Source organism: Anas platyrhynchos, chromosome 10 (assembly GCF_047663525.1).
Source record: "Anas platyrhynchos isolate ZD024472 breed Pekin duck chromosome 10, IASCAAS_PekinDuck_T2T, whole genome shotgun sequence".
In the NCBI taxonomy this organism is placed as follows: Eukaryota; Metazoa; Chordata; class Aves; order Anseriformes; family Anatidae; genus Anas; species Anas platyrhynchos.
The window spans coordinates 1051055-1067323 of NC_092596.1; the positions used below are offsets into that span (position 1 = coordinate 1051055).

The window sequence follows — 16269 nt, forward strand, 5'->3', positions numbered from 1 at the left end:
GAAGCTGTCCTTGATGATTAAAATACTAGCTGAACATTAGGTTGAGACCCATTACTGATACTTTTCCAGGATATGATATTGTCTGCGTTTTTTTGTAGCTGTTGTTTGTTTGCTGGCTTTCTGCCTTCTGCAGCTTTGGAAAATTACATTGTCTGAACACTTTGTCTTTAGCAAAAGATCAGTCTCACCACTGAAGATGCTTGAAGAAGTTACCTTGCAATTGCCAACAGTTTTTCTTACTGTCTTCTTTCTGGAAAAAAAAAGAAAGAAAATCATCCTTGAACCTTCTGCCTGTTTGTGTGTGACTGTAGCAATTAATTTCTGTATGAGGAGCAAGAAGAAACATGACAAGAAATGTTAGAATTGGGTTTGTTTCTTTGTTGTTAAAACCACTTTCCTGTGTCATGTGCATGGTTTGAAGCTTTTCCCAGGCCTCTTCCTGTCCATTCTAAAGGCAAGGTGGCAGCCTCGACATGGCAGGTGGGACCCTGTGGCAGCCTGATGGCAGCTCCTGACTCACCCTCACTAACCCATGGCCTTCCTTTTCCTTTTTCCTTCATCTTCTAGCATCACCAAGATTTAAGGCACTACTCCTTCGTCTGGAGTACAGCTTGGAAACTGTGCTGAGGGCATTTCCCACCTCATAGGATCCTTCCACCCACCCCCTCTCAATTATTTCCTTAGCCTTTTTTTTTTTTTTTTTTTCCCCTTTCTCTGTCCCGTGACTTCCCTCAACAGCATCTCAAATATAATTTCTGGTGTTCAAGCAGGTGAATCTCAAATGGATGTCCTGAAGGGCTATAATAGGTACCATACCATATCTGCTACAGAATAGAGCTGGAGCTCAGCAATAAAATTCATTTGAAGTATTGTCTTTAAGTTATTGCCTTAAAGATCAAATTCTAAATTTAAATGACGAATAACTGTTTAGCACCTATGCGAGAGAGATTTTATTTGTTGTGATAAATCATTTTTGGGAAAAATAATTTGTCTCTGATGTAAGTGGATACATTCACTTTTGTCAGCAGCAGGTCAGTAAATATTTTTATACAAGATGCACCAATGGCTTTAAGCTCCATTGTTTTGGACATGGTAGACCTTTACTGATACATCTCAAGCTTCCTGCTTGCCAAGCAGCCCCTGCATCTCTGCTTCACTAAAGTTTCCACTCAGAATTTGCAAACTCCCTTGTTTAAACAAAACTTAGACTTTTCATGAATTATAGATAATTTGTGTGTTAAGTGCTTCTCTATGTGGGAAGCACTTCCCTAGCTAGTCCCCTTTCTGGTGGGTAAGTCTGGGTCACAAGTTCCAGCTCTTTCCTTCACTCCTGCCCCTTGCTGCAGGTTATAACCCCACATTTTCTGTCCTTGGGAGATTCTGCAGAGCCATGGAAATGATCTGGATTAAAAAATCCAATGCAACAACCCACCACTACCCCGACACAAAATCCGAAGGCTTATTATTTATTTATTTATTTATTCATTCATTCATTTATTTATTTTTCCTATGTGATTTACTGATGTGCAGTTCCCCACGTCACTGCAGGATGCTGATTTTGTTCATACTTGCTATTAATGCATGCTTGGCCAAAAATAAGAGTAGATTCTACTTTTTCTTTCTCTCCTCCTAGGGAAAGATTACCCAAACAGTAAATTCACCAGACTTTTGTTCAGCTCCACTGTTTTCTTGTGTGGGAAATCTCCTGAAACTTCTCTTGCTTTCTTTGTCAGAGCAGCACAGACAGCCAGAACTGGTGGGGAGAAGAGTGTCTGGATTTGTGTGAAACAACATATTTAGTTATGCCAAGTGATGGCATTCAAGCAATTACACAATATGTACACCTGCACACAAAGATGTAAAAGTGGAAATTTACTGAACCAGCATTGGAGTCAATACCCTACCCCCTGTAAGGGAGCCCCAAACGTGCAGTTGTCATCCACTTTGCTGGAGGGAGCTGGTGCCAGCTAGGAGCTGGCAGCACGGCTGAGTTCAAGAAGTGTTTTTAATCTCTTAATAAATTTCACAGCTAGATGGCTTCTTCATTTGTAAATTATAGATAGACTCAGTTATACGTCTCCAGCTTCACTTTTGGCTTATTTGGGAATTCTCAAAGGATGGCAAATATGTTGCAGCGTTTTTATTTTGGATGGAGTCTGGATGAAATTCTTTAGGCAGTCCAGAAGTTTCTGGAAAACACCAAGTTTTCTCATGGTTTGGAAGGCTTTCTCTTACTTTCTACTACCCTGGCATGAGCAGTATAGTTACAATAGGGGGAGTATACATTAGGTATGATGCTGGGAGAAAAATCTTCCATACTGCTGGTGAGGCTGTGTAAAGTGGTGCCATCCTCCCGGCACTTCTATTCTACCCTGTCTCCTATCTGAACAAATCCTACAATCCTACAGCAGCTTCCTCCTGCCCGCACCCCCACCTCCCCCTCCCCCGAAGGAAGAGATTGGATTCAGTGGGAATAAAATTCACAGATTCCCATAAGAGTGAAAAATATAAGGTCTAATTGCATCTATTTCCTTGTGGTGGTGATCCTCATCCTGGAAAGCTTCTCTTTTACTCGCCTGAGTGGAACAAGATGGTTGGAGTTGGCAATTATCAGAAGATGATAAATGAAACTGTGCCTACCACCTGGGAGAGAATGTTTCCTGAATAATGATCCTCTCCTTCAGGGATGTTTGCAAAATTAGATCACCTGGGTCGGTCTGAAATACTCTTGGTGATGATGTGCACAGGGCTCATCGCTGCAGGAAGCGTCCTGGGTGGCTAAGCCAACACCAGTGCTCTCTGCCCTCCTGCTTAAAGGAAGGGGATAGCTAATTAATTCTTCTTAATTTATGAGGATTTGTGACAAAACTGAACGGGCTTAAATGTACCCTTAGTTTTAACAGGGCCTGTTACTTCTATGGCCTTGATGTCTGAGGCATCTGTCATGGTCTGCAGGGCCACCGAGGTGTGGGGACGTTTTTCTAAGTATGTGTGGACATGGTTGGCTCAAGTGGCTTTGCAAACAGGACACATTTTGTTTTTCATTCTTATTTACAGGAATTTTTTCTCTTTTAATTCTCGCTGGATATAAATATATTTAGAAAGATGTGATTTAAAACAGCATTCAATTTCCCATCTACTTGGTCCACAGACAGTGGCATTTTTTAGTGCTGCTTCTGTGTAAACGCTTACCAACTGCTCATAAATAGTCACAGGAAGAAATTGCTTTAGCTTTGTATGGTAATAGGTAGTGGGTTTTATTAGTAAGGCTTGTTAATTAGTTTGGCATCTTATTTAATTAAATCGGTGTGCCAGTGAGAGGAAAAATAAATCCTTGTTAGGCCAGTGGACCCCTTATTGTATGTTGCAGTATTTTTCATGGTCAGAAATCTTTAGAAGCAGTGACCGAGGACACTTCAAGCAGCATCACATCCTTTGATGATGGTTCCTGCCAGTAGTAACTTTTCAAGAGTAACAACTGTTATGTGTCTAACTGATGATACATATGCACCCTGGGAGTTAAGATGCCCCCTGTATCAGGAGTTATCTGCATCTCTGATAAATCAGTTTTGACATGTTATTGCCTACATTTTTTTTTCCTTTCTTCCTTTGCCTCCTTTAAAAAATAATAAAATGCAAACTGTGCAGTTCTGCTGCAATGTAAGCCAAAAGCATAATTAATGCTGTACACATAATATGATTTGAAAAGATTATCTCTAGTACTGGCAAAACATCAGCAAGTCAGCCTGTACCGAAGTACGAAAATCACATGTCTGAAGTATCTGGGATGTTTGGGTCAAGTCAGCACAAATCTTCTCATGTCAATTCTCGCTGCTGGGGTGGTTTTGCTGGTGCTGGTGTTTTTTTGTTTGTTTTTGTGTGTGTGTGGTTTTTTTTTAATATAAAAATTATTTTTATATTTTTATATTGCTCTTATTTTTCATTGTAGCATTGATGTTCTGTATTTTCCTGCTCCTGGTACTCAGCTTCCTGTGGTGTCAGCAGAAGGTGTACAGAGAGAGGAACAACCCAGCAGGGCCAGCCCAGCGCATGGATGGAGGTCAGTCTTCTCCTTCCTCTTCTCTGTCTCCTCCCCTCCACTAGCACAAGGGCTTCTTCTGTCACTTTTACATTTGAAGAATCTCATAGCCCGAGTTTCAGGCTGTGAAGGCTTTGACCAGACCATTGGGCATATATCCTATATAACATATATCCTGGCTTTACATAGGAGGCTGTGTGATGCTTCAGAGGGGAAAATTAGCAGGATCTTTCATTTTGTGTCATGCAGGATGATGGAAGAAGTGCATGAACCTCCCTTTTAATTGTTATTTTATTGAAAGACGCAATATACTGTATTGGCGGTGGAGAAAAAGTGAAGTAAAAAAGGTGTCCGTTCTTGCAAAAGCATCTCTTAACCTTGATCAAATGGGATCCTTTGACACCCGCACTGCCGAACCCAGAACCTTTCATGCCAGCAAGAGAAGCCACCAAGGTGACAACAGAGTGGACTGATAACAACGGGAGTGCCACCTCAGCACCATTCAAAGGTAGCATAGTCTGTGCTAAAAGGTTTGCGGTCTCACTAAGACCTTTGCTCACTCCTCATTCCAATGTGCGGATGCGACTCATGAAATGGCTGAACCTCTAGCAAAAACTCAGAGATACAGCCATATTCTGGACAATTTATTACAGTCTTTGCTTGATTCCTGATTAAAATGAAGTGGTGGGGTCCTAACGGACACGAAGCCCTTAGTCTCTTTCATTCTGCCTTTCACTTCATATTGGAGTTTGAAAGAAATGTTGTTTGTCAGGTTTTGAATCTGCAGCTTGCAGCTGTAGCAAAACATTTGGATAGAAAACCCATTTTCTAAAATCTACTTAGGGTAAAATGGCCTTTTTTATTGTTTACTTCCTGCATTTGAAAGAACTTTTGTTAAAGCCCAGCTTCTGCACCTGCGTTCCTCCAGAAAACTGTCTCTTCAAATTCTCCAGACTGATTTGTCATTTTCTTACGTGCCAGGACCAGTTGTATCTCTTATTGCATTACATCGCTGACATAACATAATGCCTCATGGCAGATGCAGCTGCACATCACCGTGGCTGAGGAGCTGAGGGGGAACAGAGGCCCAGGTCTGGGGAAGGGTTGATATCTCCCGCACACAGGCTTTCCTTACGGAACTTTAAGTCTAGCGGCCAGTCATGTTGGTTATCTTTTTTTGATTTTTTTTTTTCTGAAGTGTGAAGGAAAGTCAAAGTCTGGGGAAGGCTGAGTGATAGGAATCTTTCTACCTTCTTTCCTGTCTGTGCACGTATCTACCTCATATCACAGCTTCCTATGGAGGAGGGTTGAACAGAAGGTCTCCTTGAAATCCGTTTTGCGTGTTGACCAGAAACAGTGTTAAGAATTCATTCAGAGTCCCCCTCTGCCCTCACTAGCCTGATTTAATCACATCAAAGAGCTCTTACTAGTCCTATCAGATGAGAGGTTTAGACAGAAAACTTTTTCTGGATAAAAGGGTTTGTGTGTCATCCAAAATTCCTTCACTTTACTATTTTGGGATTTGTGCTTTAGAAAAAAAAGGCGAAGTGATGTTTCTGCTTTATGATCTGGTCTGATTCTGTTGTGCAGTGGAAGGGGTACAGTGTCATCTGGGATTTCATAGCAAATAGGGAGTTTGGGGCCCACACCAAACTAAATAAATGGGGCTCAGTGGAGAACATCCTTTACAAAAACATTGGCATTCATTTAAATACTCCATATCTTGGAAAATTTGCAATATCACTGCCTATAAATTAGTGGATTAATTCCCTCTTAGGTAACAGTTCTTTAGTTCTGCTTTGTAATTAAAAACTTTCAATTTTCACCCCTTGGTCCTCATGTCTGTAAAAGCATACAGCAAAAGTCATCTTTTTTGAACAAGAGCAAAATCCTAGTTTACATGGACTGGGTTACCATTTACTTTTTTTTTTTTTTCCTTTTTTCTGTCTTCTGCATCATGAATCAAGCAAGATGCAGAAGAAGATGTGTGCCCTCCCAAATTTAGAAATGTGTGTGTCTGTGATGCCTTTCACAGTCTGTTAGATAAATCCTAGCAGTGCTGTAATGACAGATAAGTGCCTGTCCTACACGTGGCTTGCTCTGCAACTGTGCCTTGGACACTGCCAAACCTCTGCCAGGTGAAGTCAAGTACAGCTTTCCTTTTAAATGTTGTATAGGAGCAGCTATAAACCTTTCCAGCCTGAACCTTTCCTCACAAGCTGACATTTGCCTAATGTTTGTGTTTTGCTTAAACCCTTGGCTCTGCACCCTTGGCTGACCATGGGCCTTGGTATGGGTTGGCCATGGGTGTGGGTGGGTGATGGCCACGGGTGTTACTACAGGCAGCTAGATTTTCCCTTCCAGTCTAGGGTAGCTGAGTTGTTCTACTTTTAGGAAAATGATTGCATTTTAACGCTGTGTGGATTGGGCCTGACATTTCCTGGTAAAAAATGGCATGGGGAAGACCATGGATAGTAATGATAACAGCAGTGTGGGAGGGAAATGGAAAACACAATGCTACACCACTGGCTAATATTATGGAGAAGCAGTTCTCAGAAAGGAGGGTCTGGCTGGTTGTTTAGTAAGCTCTTTGCTTTAGGGGATAACCTTGAAAGCATCTGCTGCTGAAGCATATGAACGGTTGCATTTGAGGACAAGATCTTGTCAAAATTCTCTTTGAAAGTCTTGGTTGCAGCCACTGCCTGCGGCTTGCCACAGTGCCATGAGCAGCCTTGCTGCCTCTTTTCCTGGGGTTGTTCTTGGGTGAGCAGTGAAAGCCAGAACAAAGCGAGGGATGCATAGGAGGAGCTGGAGCAGGTCTGCGCTGTGTGATGCCAGCCCCAAGCCCACCCATGTTCCATGTCATGGCAGAGCTGGGCACCCACTGCAGTAACGTGGTCCCACAGCTCTGGGTCAGGGAAAGGTCTGATCCTGCAGGCTAGAAGCAGGAGCAGGGAGAGCAGAGCCATCTACTAAGCACTTGTAAGAAGTCCTCACACAGCCATGGTGCTAATTTTCCAGCTCAGCAAAGGACTGAGCGCTATGCTAGATTTTGTATTGTGAAAAGGCTTGAAAAAATAAACAGAACTTACTGCTTATTTGTAATAAGCAAAGATCATAAAGGGCAATGTGCTCAGACAGATTTGGAAGAAGAGCCTAAGGAAGTTTGGGTGGCCATTCACCCTATTCCACTATTTTTCCTTAATAACATCTCATTCTTCAGTAGCTGTACCTGTGTATGGTCCAGCACTATTCAGACAGCTCAGAGCTCATCTCCATTCTTCCTGAACCTAGGATGATCACATCCTCGTGTTTCTCCCTGCACTTTGTGCCTGCCTCTGGTCTTCCTTCCATGATGCATTAAGTAACTTCAACAGCTTGACATATTAGGGCTGGTTTAGCTTTTGCCATTTCTTATCTTCAATCAAATATGTAATGCCCCAGCAGGATAATTTTTCTTAGGTTTCCATTCCTTATGTTTTTGTCTTTTCATAATTTATTTCCTCCTGTTGCTGCAGTGGTTTTCCTAACTGGCTCCTAGTTTTAGAAAATGGTCTTCAATTGCTTTGATTTTATAGCACGTAAAGGATACCAGTGTACTCAGAAAACAACCAACCAACCAAAAAAAAAAACCCAACCCCAACAACCCAAACCTAACCCCCTGCCACACTCACCTCTTTACCTTCCAAGGGAGTTTCTTATAGGTTTGCAGAAGCTGGGAGGGAGACTCTCAGAGCTCTGCTTGGCACGGCTAACAGAAGGCTCAGACTTAGAGGGATAGTTTAAGCTGAACAACATATACGTTGGTTTTATTATGTTGTATTCCACAACACACAGTTCTCTTATAGCTGAAAATTGTTTTGAGATTTGATGAGAGCTGAAGTAGCTTTCTGTTTTTCTGTAGAGCCTCAAGTTTATATCAGAGAGAAAGAAAAAGAGAATTGAGAACAAAATGCTTGTTCATACCCTTTTGCCCAACGGATATGTCTGAGCTAGATCTGCAGTAGCATTATAAATAGGTATTTGCTTGGACTTTCTTCCCTTCATGCCTCAGATGCATTTCTTCTTTTGCATTTGATTTTCCTGAGTTGGTAAGCAATGCTAGCACTGTGTGTGAGAGCAGAATGCTTTTGCCAACTGTCTTCTAATGAACCAGGGGAAAGGCTGCTCATCAGCTAGGTGGTCAGTCTCACCCCTTTGCTCTTGTGTGCTCCCAGTGGGGTCTAATCACTGTAAAAAATAAATTAGTGCACCGAGTTCAGGAACACTAACTCAATAAATGCGTTAATGTCAGAGCAAGTGGCAGTCTTGCCTACCCTGCTGATAGAAGTGATTATTCTATTTATGCTCAAATACACTGTGCTGTTAGTGCTTCCAGAAAGCCTGTTATGGCCTGCCCCTCACTTCTCCAAAAACTATACAAATCTTTACCTGTCAGCATACAGCTCCTCTTAGCCTTCCAAAACATGCATGTGGTAACTTCTGTATTGTAGTCATCAAGAGTGAGACTTCTGTGAGACCTGAAGCCCTAGGATGGAGCCAAAACCAGGTAGCAAAATGCTGAGTACATGACCAGCATGCGTGTGTTACCGGGGCAAGTTGCTACTCTGTAGCTTTAAAACTACAGCTTTTTAATAAAAACATTTTATTTGTTTGTTTGTTTGTTTATATTTTAGTGCTGCTGGAGTGTGTATTAATTAGTCTTCACAAATGAGCTGGCTAGCTGGATTGCAGCAATATGTCAAGGCAAAGCCGTAGCTCTCACTTCCAACTGGGTGACAACTGTGACTAATCCACCATTTTATGATGAATTTTTAGGACAGCATTAAAAGAAGCTGCTGGTTTTAGCTAGGTGAAACAAGAGGGATCTGTCTGAAAACATCTGAAAGAATATCATGTGTCACCATTTTTAATGAAGCCCACTTTTATTTACACGTGCACTTGTTTGTCTGTAGCAATAGTTTGTCTGCATGCCCAGGTGCTCTGCCTCAGCCACAGAGCGGAATAAACCAACCTTTCTCACACTTTCACACAAAGGCAACAGATAAAATATAGGTTCCATTATACCTGGTAGGGCAGAAGCAGGCATCCTATTTCCTGAAGACAGCAGAGCAAATGAATTTTAGGAAAATAGACTCCTCTGGCAACCTGCTGTCTCTTGCTGCAGATGCAGCTGGATGTGCAGAGAGTGCCTCAGCACGCTGAGGGTACAGAGAAGTGCGCTGAGGACTTGGACCATGATGAACACCAAGAGGCAGATGATGTTCATTACAGAAGTCTCAGGATGGTGTGCTGTCATTGCACTCTTGGTCCCTGGTGAGAAACGTTTTGCAGGGTGTTAAAAAGGCTGAGACTGAGAACAGCAGCTCACCGGTTTTGCATCTTGGCTCTGAGTTGTGCTAGGCAGAAAATTCTCCTGCCTTATTTACCAACACAGCACGTGTTTGCCTTTAGCAGGCAGCCTCCATGATGATGGTGATGGGCATCACCTGCAGGAGAAACAGCCCCAGTGATTCACTGCACTTAGCTCCTCGGTTACAAGTGCAAAATGGAAATAGGGGAAACGCAGGACTGGTGCTGCTGCTGTTTTCTGTGTGCCTGGAACCAGGAAGGAAAGGAAGCGTGTGATGGAAGCATGGTGAGGGGTGGCTGGGGAGGACAGACCCCGGGGTAGTGCCATGTGTTCACTGCCCTCATAGCAGAAACACAGAGCCTGGCTTTGAGCATTTGTATGGAAAATGGATGGGGATGGGAAAGATGAGGAAAAAAGCACATTGTCAATATGTGTTGGGGGTGTGCAGTGGATTTATGCTAATGGAAGCCTTGCTCTTCATGTAATCCTCTTTGGCCCTCACTGGGAGGTGGCAACTGGAACACCATGAAGTCTGTGAACAAAAAGCACTCTGAGCTTTTATCTGAGCTCAAGTGAATGGGTTCGTTGTGGGATTTGTTTAATTTTGTTTTGGCTTATGCATTTCACTGTTTAGACTGTTGAACCGTCTAACAACGTACCTTGCAGGAATACTTTCAAACACTTGCTGTGTACAGCTGTGTTTGAAACAAAGTTTAATTTGAATTTCCAAGTCTAATCATACAAGTTGATGACAGTATGGCTTTAGGGCCAGGGGTAGCTATTCAGAAAGCTGAGTGGTTCACAAGGTTATGTGCCACAGGACTAACATGATGCTGAGAAATAATAGGCTCATACGGGGCTGGTTTCAGTTTGCAGAGTGTATAGCACAGAGATTTAACACAGTTTAGATGTGCTTGAAGATCATCCCTGTTTTTTTTTTGTGTGTTTTTTTTTTTTTTTTTTTTTCAGCCAGTGTTCTTCCTGACCTTGAAAATACCTTATGGGTGGTTTGCAAATAAATATCTAACATCACTGTAACCAGAAGAAATACACATTGATGTTCTATTTGTCATTATATTCTACCAATCTTTTCCATTATTTGAAGTCTTATATGATTTCAGTGATAGGCATATAGGCTAGCATCAGCACAGCAGATTTTTCAAAGAGATTAGATGAGATTTGGGCTACCTTTTAGAGAGCATTTTGCTTTATGTTTCTGGCTCTTCTCCTTCTTTTTATTTTATTTTATTTTATTTTTTTTAAAGATATCTTTTTATCAAGTGTGAATGCTAACAATGCTGATATGGGGTGACAGTTTGACCAAACAACCATAGCAACAGTAACTGTTTTCCTTTTGATAACAGCTAAGCTAAAGGTTATGCGTATTGCTGCATCTCTCAATCTATCTGCTCCACGGCACAGTGCCAGACAAAAGTAAGAATATAGAAAGCTATAACCAAAATATGCAGTTGTCGAAATGAGGCATGAGCTACAGAGCATGGGTTAAAGAATAACATTTCTATTCTGAAGCCTTCTTTTTAAAAAGAAATATGAAATCTATGTTAAATAATATTTTGCTGCCCAAAAAGTTAATTTGAAAACTGTTTAAATAATATCTGCTTAACCATCTTCCCTTAGGAAAGGGGAAAATAAAAGCCTAGAGGCTGTTTTAAGGAAAACATTTTTATTTTTTTTCCTTTTCAGGAACAATGTTGGACTTGCACAGTTGACCTAGACAATATTTAGTATTGACCTCAAGTCTTCAGCATGTGTCCCCAAAGCTCAGATGGCTTGAAGGACGCAAACAAATAAAAGTCTTTGAGCTGTGGGAGCTTCTTATTTTTCCCAGCACAGAGTTGAATGAAGCAGATGTGTGACATATTGTCTGGTTGGTTTTTGGCTATTTCCAAGAGCAATCCTCATACCGAGTTGGATCTATCACAGCTTTTATAACAGTGCCTCATACCTGATAATCTGTGGTATTTTCATATTTCTAGTTTTTTGTTTGTTTTAATCAGGATAACTATATACAGAATTATTTATATTTTCATTAATAGGAAGATAATCTTACCTCTGAGACAGTAAGGTCTGTGTGTGATCCAACTGAGACAGTCATGAGCCATTTAATAACTAAGGCTTCTCAATGAAACAAATAATACACAGTGATGATAATTTACCAAAGCAGGATGGATTTTAGGCTAGAGAGTCACATTGCACTGGGTTTCTATGGCACTGAATCAAACTCACAGTTTTGTATTTGTTGTTGGAATAAGTTTCCTGGTGGAAGAAATTATATTTCAGAGTGACTTAGTCCTTGTTTTGGAGGACTTTCTCTTTTCTTATTGGACTTACTTAGGTTTGAGTGTTGATGAAAGGGCAAGAACAGCCTCTGGTGACTCCTGAGCTGTATGGGCAAAGCAGAGCAGTGCTCTGCCGATGATATACTGATTATGGGAGCAAATGACTGGCATGGAGTATCATGGTAACAAGTCAAAACTTTTCCTAGCGATCCATTTGCTAGACAAAAGACAGAATTAATGAAATAGTGATCCTGAAAATTTTGAATCCCTTGTGGATATGCAGCTGACTTTTCATTTCTAATGAATTCTTTTAGCCATGTGGTCTTGAGCATTGCTTTTTTTTTCAGAAGAAAAGCAAAATACATGGATCCCCTGAAGGATCTTCTTGATTTAATAGAATTGTTGTTCTATTTAATAGCACAACATTTGTATCAAAATCAGGAGTTGCATGGCTTTCATAGTCCCAGATTGATTAGTTGTGTATATTTTTTGCTTCATAATGTAAGAGTCTCTTTGCAGCTTATAGGGCCTGTTGTACTCTCTTCTAAAGTGTTCTCCATGTCTGTGTGGTATTAGTGGGGAAGGCATATGCTCATTAACGCACATTATTTAAAACATTTCACAGGAATGCTTGTTGTGTACTTGTACTTGAAGCTGCTGGTAAGGTCTGCTTCCTGAACGTAGATTTAGGTCAAATAAGCACATGTCCATCTTGCTGGAAATGTTCAGTATATGTTGCGTTATGCTGCTAAGTGAGGCTTGGTTTTCATCTGATCTATCAGTGAGACAGTAAGTATCCCTCTATTAATGAGTTTGTTTTTTGTAAGTTATTAAAACCAATGTAAACCAATTATTTTATCAGAGAGGATAAAATCCTTCTCATACACCTTTTATCCTCTTCTGAACGTAATGGTGTTTAGCAAATACAGCTGAGGTCAATGTTACCTTCTGTGCTCTCCTACGTGCTCTGGGGAACGCGGTTCACATACCTATCAGTATTTGCGTGATGGAAAGTAACTGCAGTGTGTACCTGCAGGGACACACAGGCTGTGTGTCCCAGGGGAAGAACTCACTGGGTAAGATTAATTTTTGCAGTAGCAAAACGCAAAACCAAATTGTGATTTGTACGGATGCAACTCCATCACAGCCCAGCTTGTGTCACTGCGGTGAGTTCACGTGATCTAAAATAGCAAACAGTTTGTGTCAGGACAGAAACTTGGGGTTTTTAAAATCTGTCTCTTTTTTTTTTTTTTTTCCCATGTGAACCTTGAATAACAAAGAGCCACTTCCAGAATTTCATAAGTCTCTGTAATTACAGTAGCGATTATGAGAATGATAGATATCTAATTAAAATCTGTGAAAACTGCAGTCAGCGAGAAATGAGAATTAGCTCTGCAAATTGCAATTTTCTCCTGAGTTTAAGCACATTTCAAAGCTGCTTTTTGACAATGTGGAATTTTTCTCTTGTCTGTCACAATGAGTCACCTCAATAGGTCAAGGCTAATTTTAACAGATACCGAAAGAACACAGGAGGATCTTGGTTGGAGATGAAGGAAGGCTTTCTGTTAGTCATTTTTACCTTAACAATACTGGCATTAAGAGACTGTCACTGGTTTCAACTGATCTCAAGCAGTGAAACAACAAACAAACTGTTACTAAATTTTGGGCTAACCTCAGATTTCTTGTCAAAGAGAGTCAGAGAAGATGTGGAGAATGAAATTGATGCGTCCCTAAGCAGTGCTGGTTTGTGCTTGGGTTTTCATGTCCTTGTTTGCTTCCTCTCCCCATTTACCTACCCCGTGCCAGTGCTGTACATGTGTTCCCTCAGTAGCTAATTACATCAGGTTCCCCATGACAGTGACTAACAGTTTTGATGCCTACTACAGACAGCTTTGTGCCAGCAGAGGTGCCCAGGAGCCTAATACACAAATCTGTTAGCTCTTCTGCAGCAGGATGGCTCCGGTAGCTCTTCCAGCCACCGATCGGAGGAACATACTGCTTCCAGCACTGAACAACTACCTACGATGGGCTGATTTCCTTCTGCCAGAGACAACAAGTGTTTTAAACTCCATGTGCCCAGAAAGACTGGACGTCTGGGGGGCTTCCCTCCTGGGATTGGGGCTGTGTCGGGCAGTGTGGCTGAGGTGTGGAGAGCTTTGGGCATGCAGTAGGCTGGGGTGAAGCACTTGCAGGTACTCTGCCCCTCCGGCAAAGAAAAGGGTGAAATCACGGTCATATCCTGCTCTGGAATATTTTATTCCCAGCAGGCACTTGTATCATTTTCTGAACTTGTGTGCTTTTTAGTTCTTGGCACAAAGCCTCTTCTGCTCATGTTATTTGGGCTTTGGGTCAGGGGAAGTGCCAGTTTAAAGGAAAAACCTCAGCTGTGAAGTAACCTAATCAGAAGCAATGACACAAACAATATCACCGTCAATACCCAGCTCTGGCAGGTGTCAGATCCTGGTGCTTCAGAGCTTATTATGCAGCCTTCTCAGGGGATTTTCTCTTCCAGTTCCTGTGGTGATCACCTGCCACCCAGAGCTGCCACGTGAGCGCCTGCTCCAACTGAGAGCTGCCGAGGGCACGTTAATTCCTGCCTCTCACTGCTTCCACAGCTGCCTGTGCCCTGCTCTGAGAATGCCACACACTGATTATGCTCTGTCTGAAGAAATACCACCCTGCACTCTTATTCTTCTGCTGTAAATACGGCCTGCTCTTACAATGATGCAGAAGGAAGGGTCTCCCTTAATCTTAGGTACCTTCACTAGAGCTCTTCTAACTTGTATTCTTTTAAGGTCAGGTTAACCAGGTTTTAGTAGCCTTTTCTTCAATGGAAATTTCACTGCTGATTTCCTTTTTGATTTCCTTTTCTCAATTATTCTGTCACTCGTCTTTGAACCCCACTAAGTGGCTGTTATATGTGGGTAGAATGACACAGAACAAAAGGATATTTGTTATGTATGAGCACTGGAGTCAAATGGTGAGCCTTTGAACAATCCTTTGGACCCCTGTTTACAGTCCAAATGTATTTGCTTTTTGAAGATGTGCTTATATTTTGCCTCCTGTAATGAAACCGCTGTCTTTCTGGGAAACATTTTACTTATCATTTATGGCATCCACTTTCATGTCTTCCCATTATTTGAAAGCCATTTCACACTGTGGTAACGACATCACGTTTTAGCCTGTTATTTCACTTAAAGTGTAAAAGATGCTGCTTTAACGTGGTTTCTTTTCTTTTTTTTTTTTTTTTCTTCATCCCTCCATAATTTTTATTTCTTGTAGGGAGAGAAAGAATGAGCAGAAGTTTAAGCTTTCCAGCTATTGTATGAAGAACACAGTGCAGTCGTTTGATTGTTCATAAGGAGAGAATAGCACTCGAGGCCTGGAGCCCTATACTTATTCACCACCTAATCATAGCAATAAAGGCAACTCGGCGAGTGGGAGTGAAACACGGGTTATTTCAGAGATAGCAGCCTAAGCAGGGAGGACAATTACTGATACTCTATGTGAAAGCTTGGATACATGGAAAAGCGCAGGTGACTTCTGGCATTATTTTGTTTGGGAAAATGTCAGTATTTCTCTTCAGATAAGCAGGCAGAATAAGGCTTTTTGCTGTATTTCTTGCGTGTTAAAATTGAGGCTAGCAGCAGTATTGGGGGCTGGCTGTGGTTTCCTTGCTTTCTCCTGCCCAGGACGTCTATCTGAGAGAGCTAAAGCTGTTCAAGCTTCAGAGTATTTTGCTACAATTAGGTCAAATGTTGATGGCAATTCAAAGATCAATTCGTAATATAACTTCTAATAGAATAGGTTCAATTTTCTAATGTGCAGTTCAGAAAATGTCCAACTGAACACTTTGATAGGCATTTGTTAACATTTTCTTCCTTATCTCTTTTTATTTAGTTTCCAGCTTTAACTGAGATCTCAAATCCAGATTTGTTTTTCTTTGAAGGAGTTCTGACCTGAGTATGAATGTCTCGTCCTGAATTTGTCTCTGCAGATTCAGAGGCATTTTAAACTTCAGATTTCCAAGCATCAGGTTTTAACATGGCTGTAGCTACATGATTAAGATGCGGGTAACATGAATGCCAGGGCCATGAATCCTGTGTTACACCATGTTTGTGTTTTCAGGGCTTTGATATCACACTCACGTTAATGAATTTGTTCCTGATTTGTACTTTGCTCCTGATGTGAGATCTGTGTCGGGACTCCATGTGCAAATCTTTAAATCCATCCCCCTCCAACAATACTGACATTTTGCAATTTTACCAAATCATTCTGAACAAAATAGTTTTAAGAGTGGAAATTGTTATTAATTGAACTGCTCCCTTATACTAAAATGCCTTCAAATTATAATGAGAGCTAGGAAGTACTGTAACATCAGAAGGAGCCATCCAGGGTCTGTCTTATAGTAATGAAAAGTCCATAATAACCTGTTCTCTGATTATGTTACCTTCTTCCAGCTTCCCATTTAAATCAGAATTACAATAGGTACATCTCCAATAGTGAGGACATTAAAAGAAGTACTGAAAAAATAAATATACTTTTATTGTCACATGTATAGCCTGTGGATTATATAG

General features: G+C 41.2%; 1 long non-coding RNA gene across 4 annotated transcripts in view; it reads left to right on the plus strand.

Moving 5' to 3' along the window:
- Positions 1 to 16269, plus strand: part of LOC110353177 (uncharacterized) — a 130907-nt gene that overhangs the window by 73724 nt on the left and 40914 nt on the right. For 3 of the 4 annotated variants that reach the window (XR_002403356.4, XR_011811812.1, XR_002403355.4), the window contains exons 4-5: positions 3950 to 4060; positions 4289 to 4739. This is a non-coding gene — a long non-coding RNA (uncharacterized lncRNA). Of the gene's footprint in view, positions 1 to 3949; positions 4061 to 4288; positions 4740 to 16269 lie in introns of those variants that run through there. The other variant, XR_011811811.1, reaches the window with a different exon arrangement.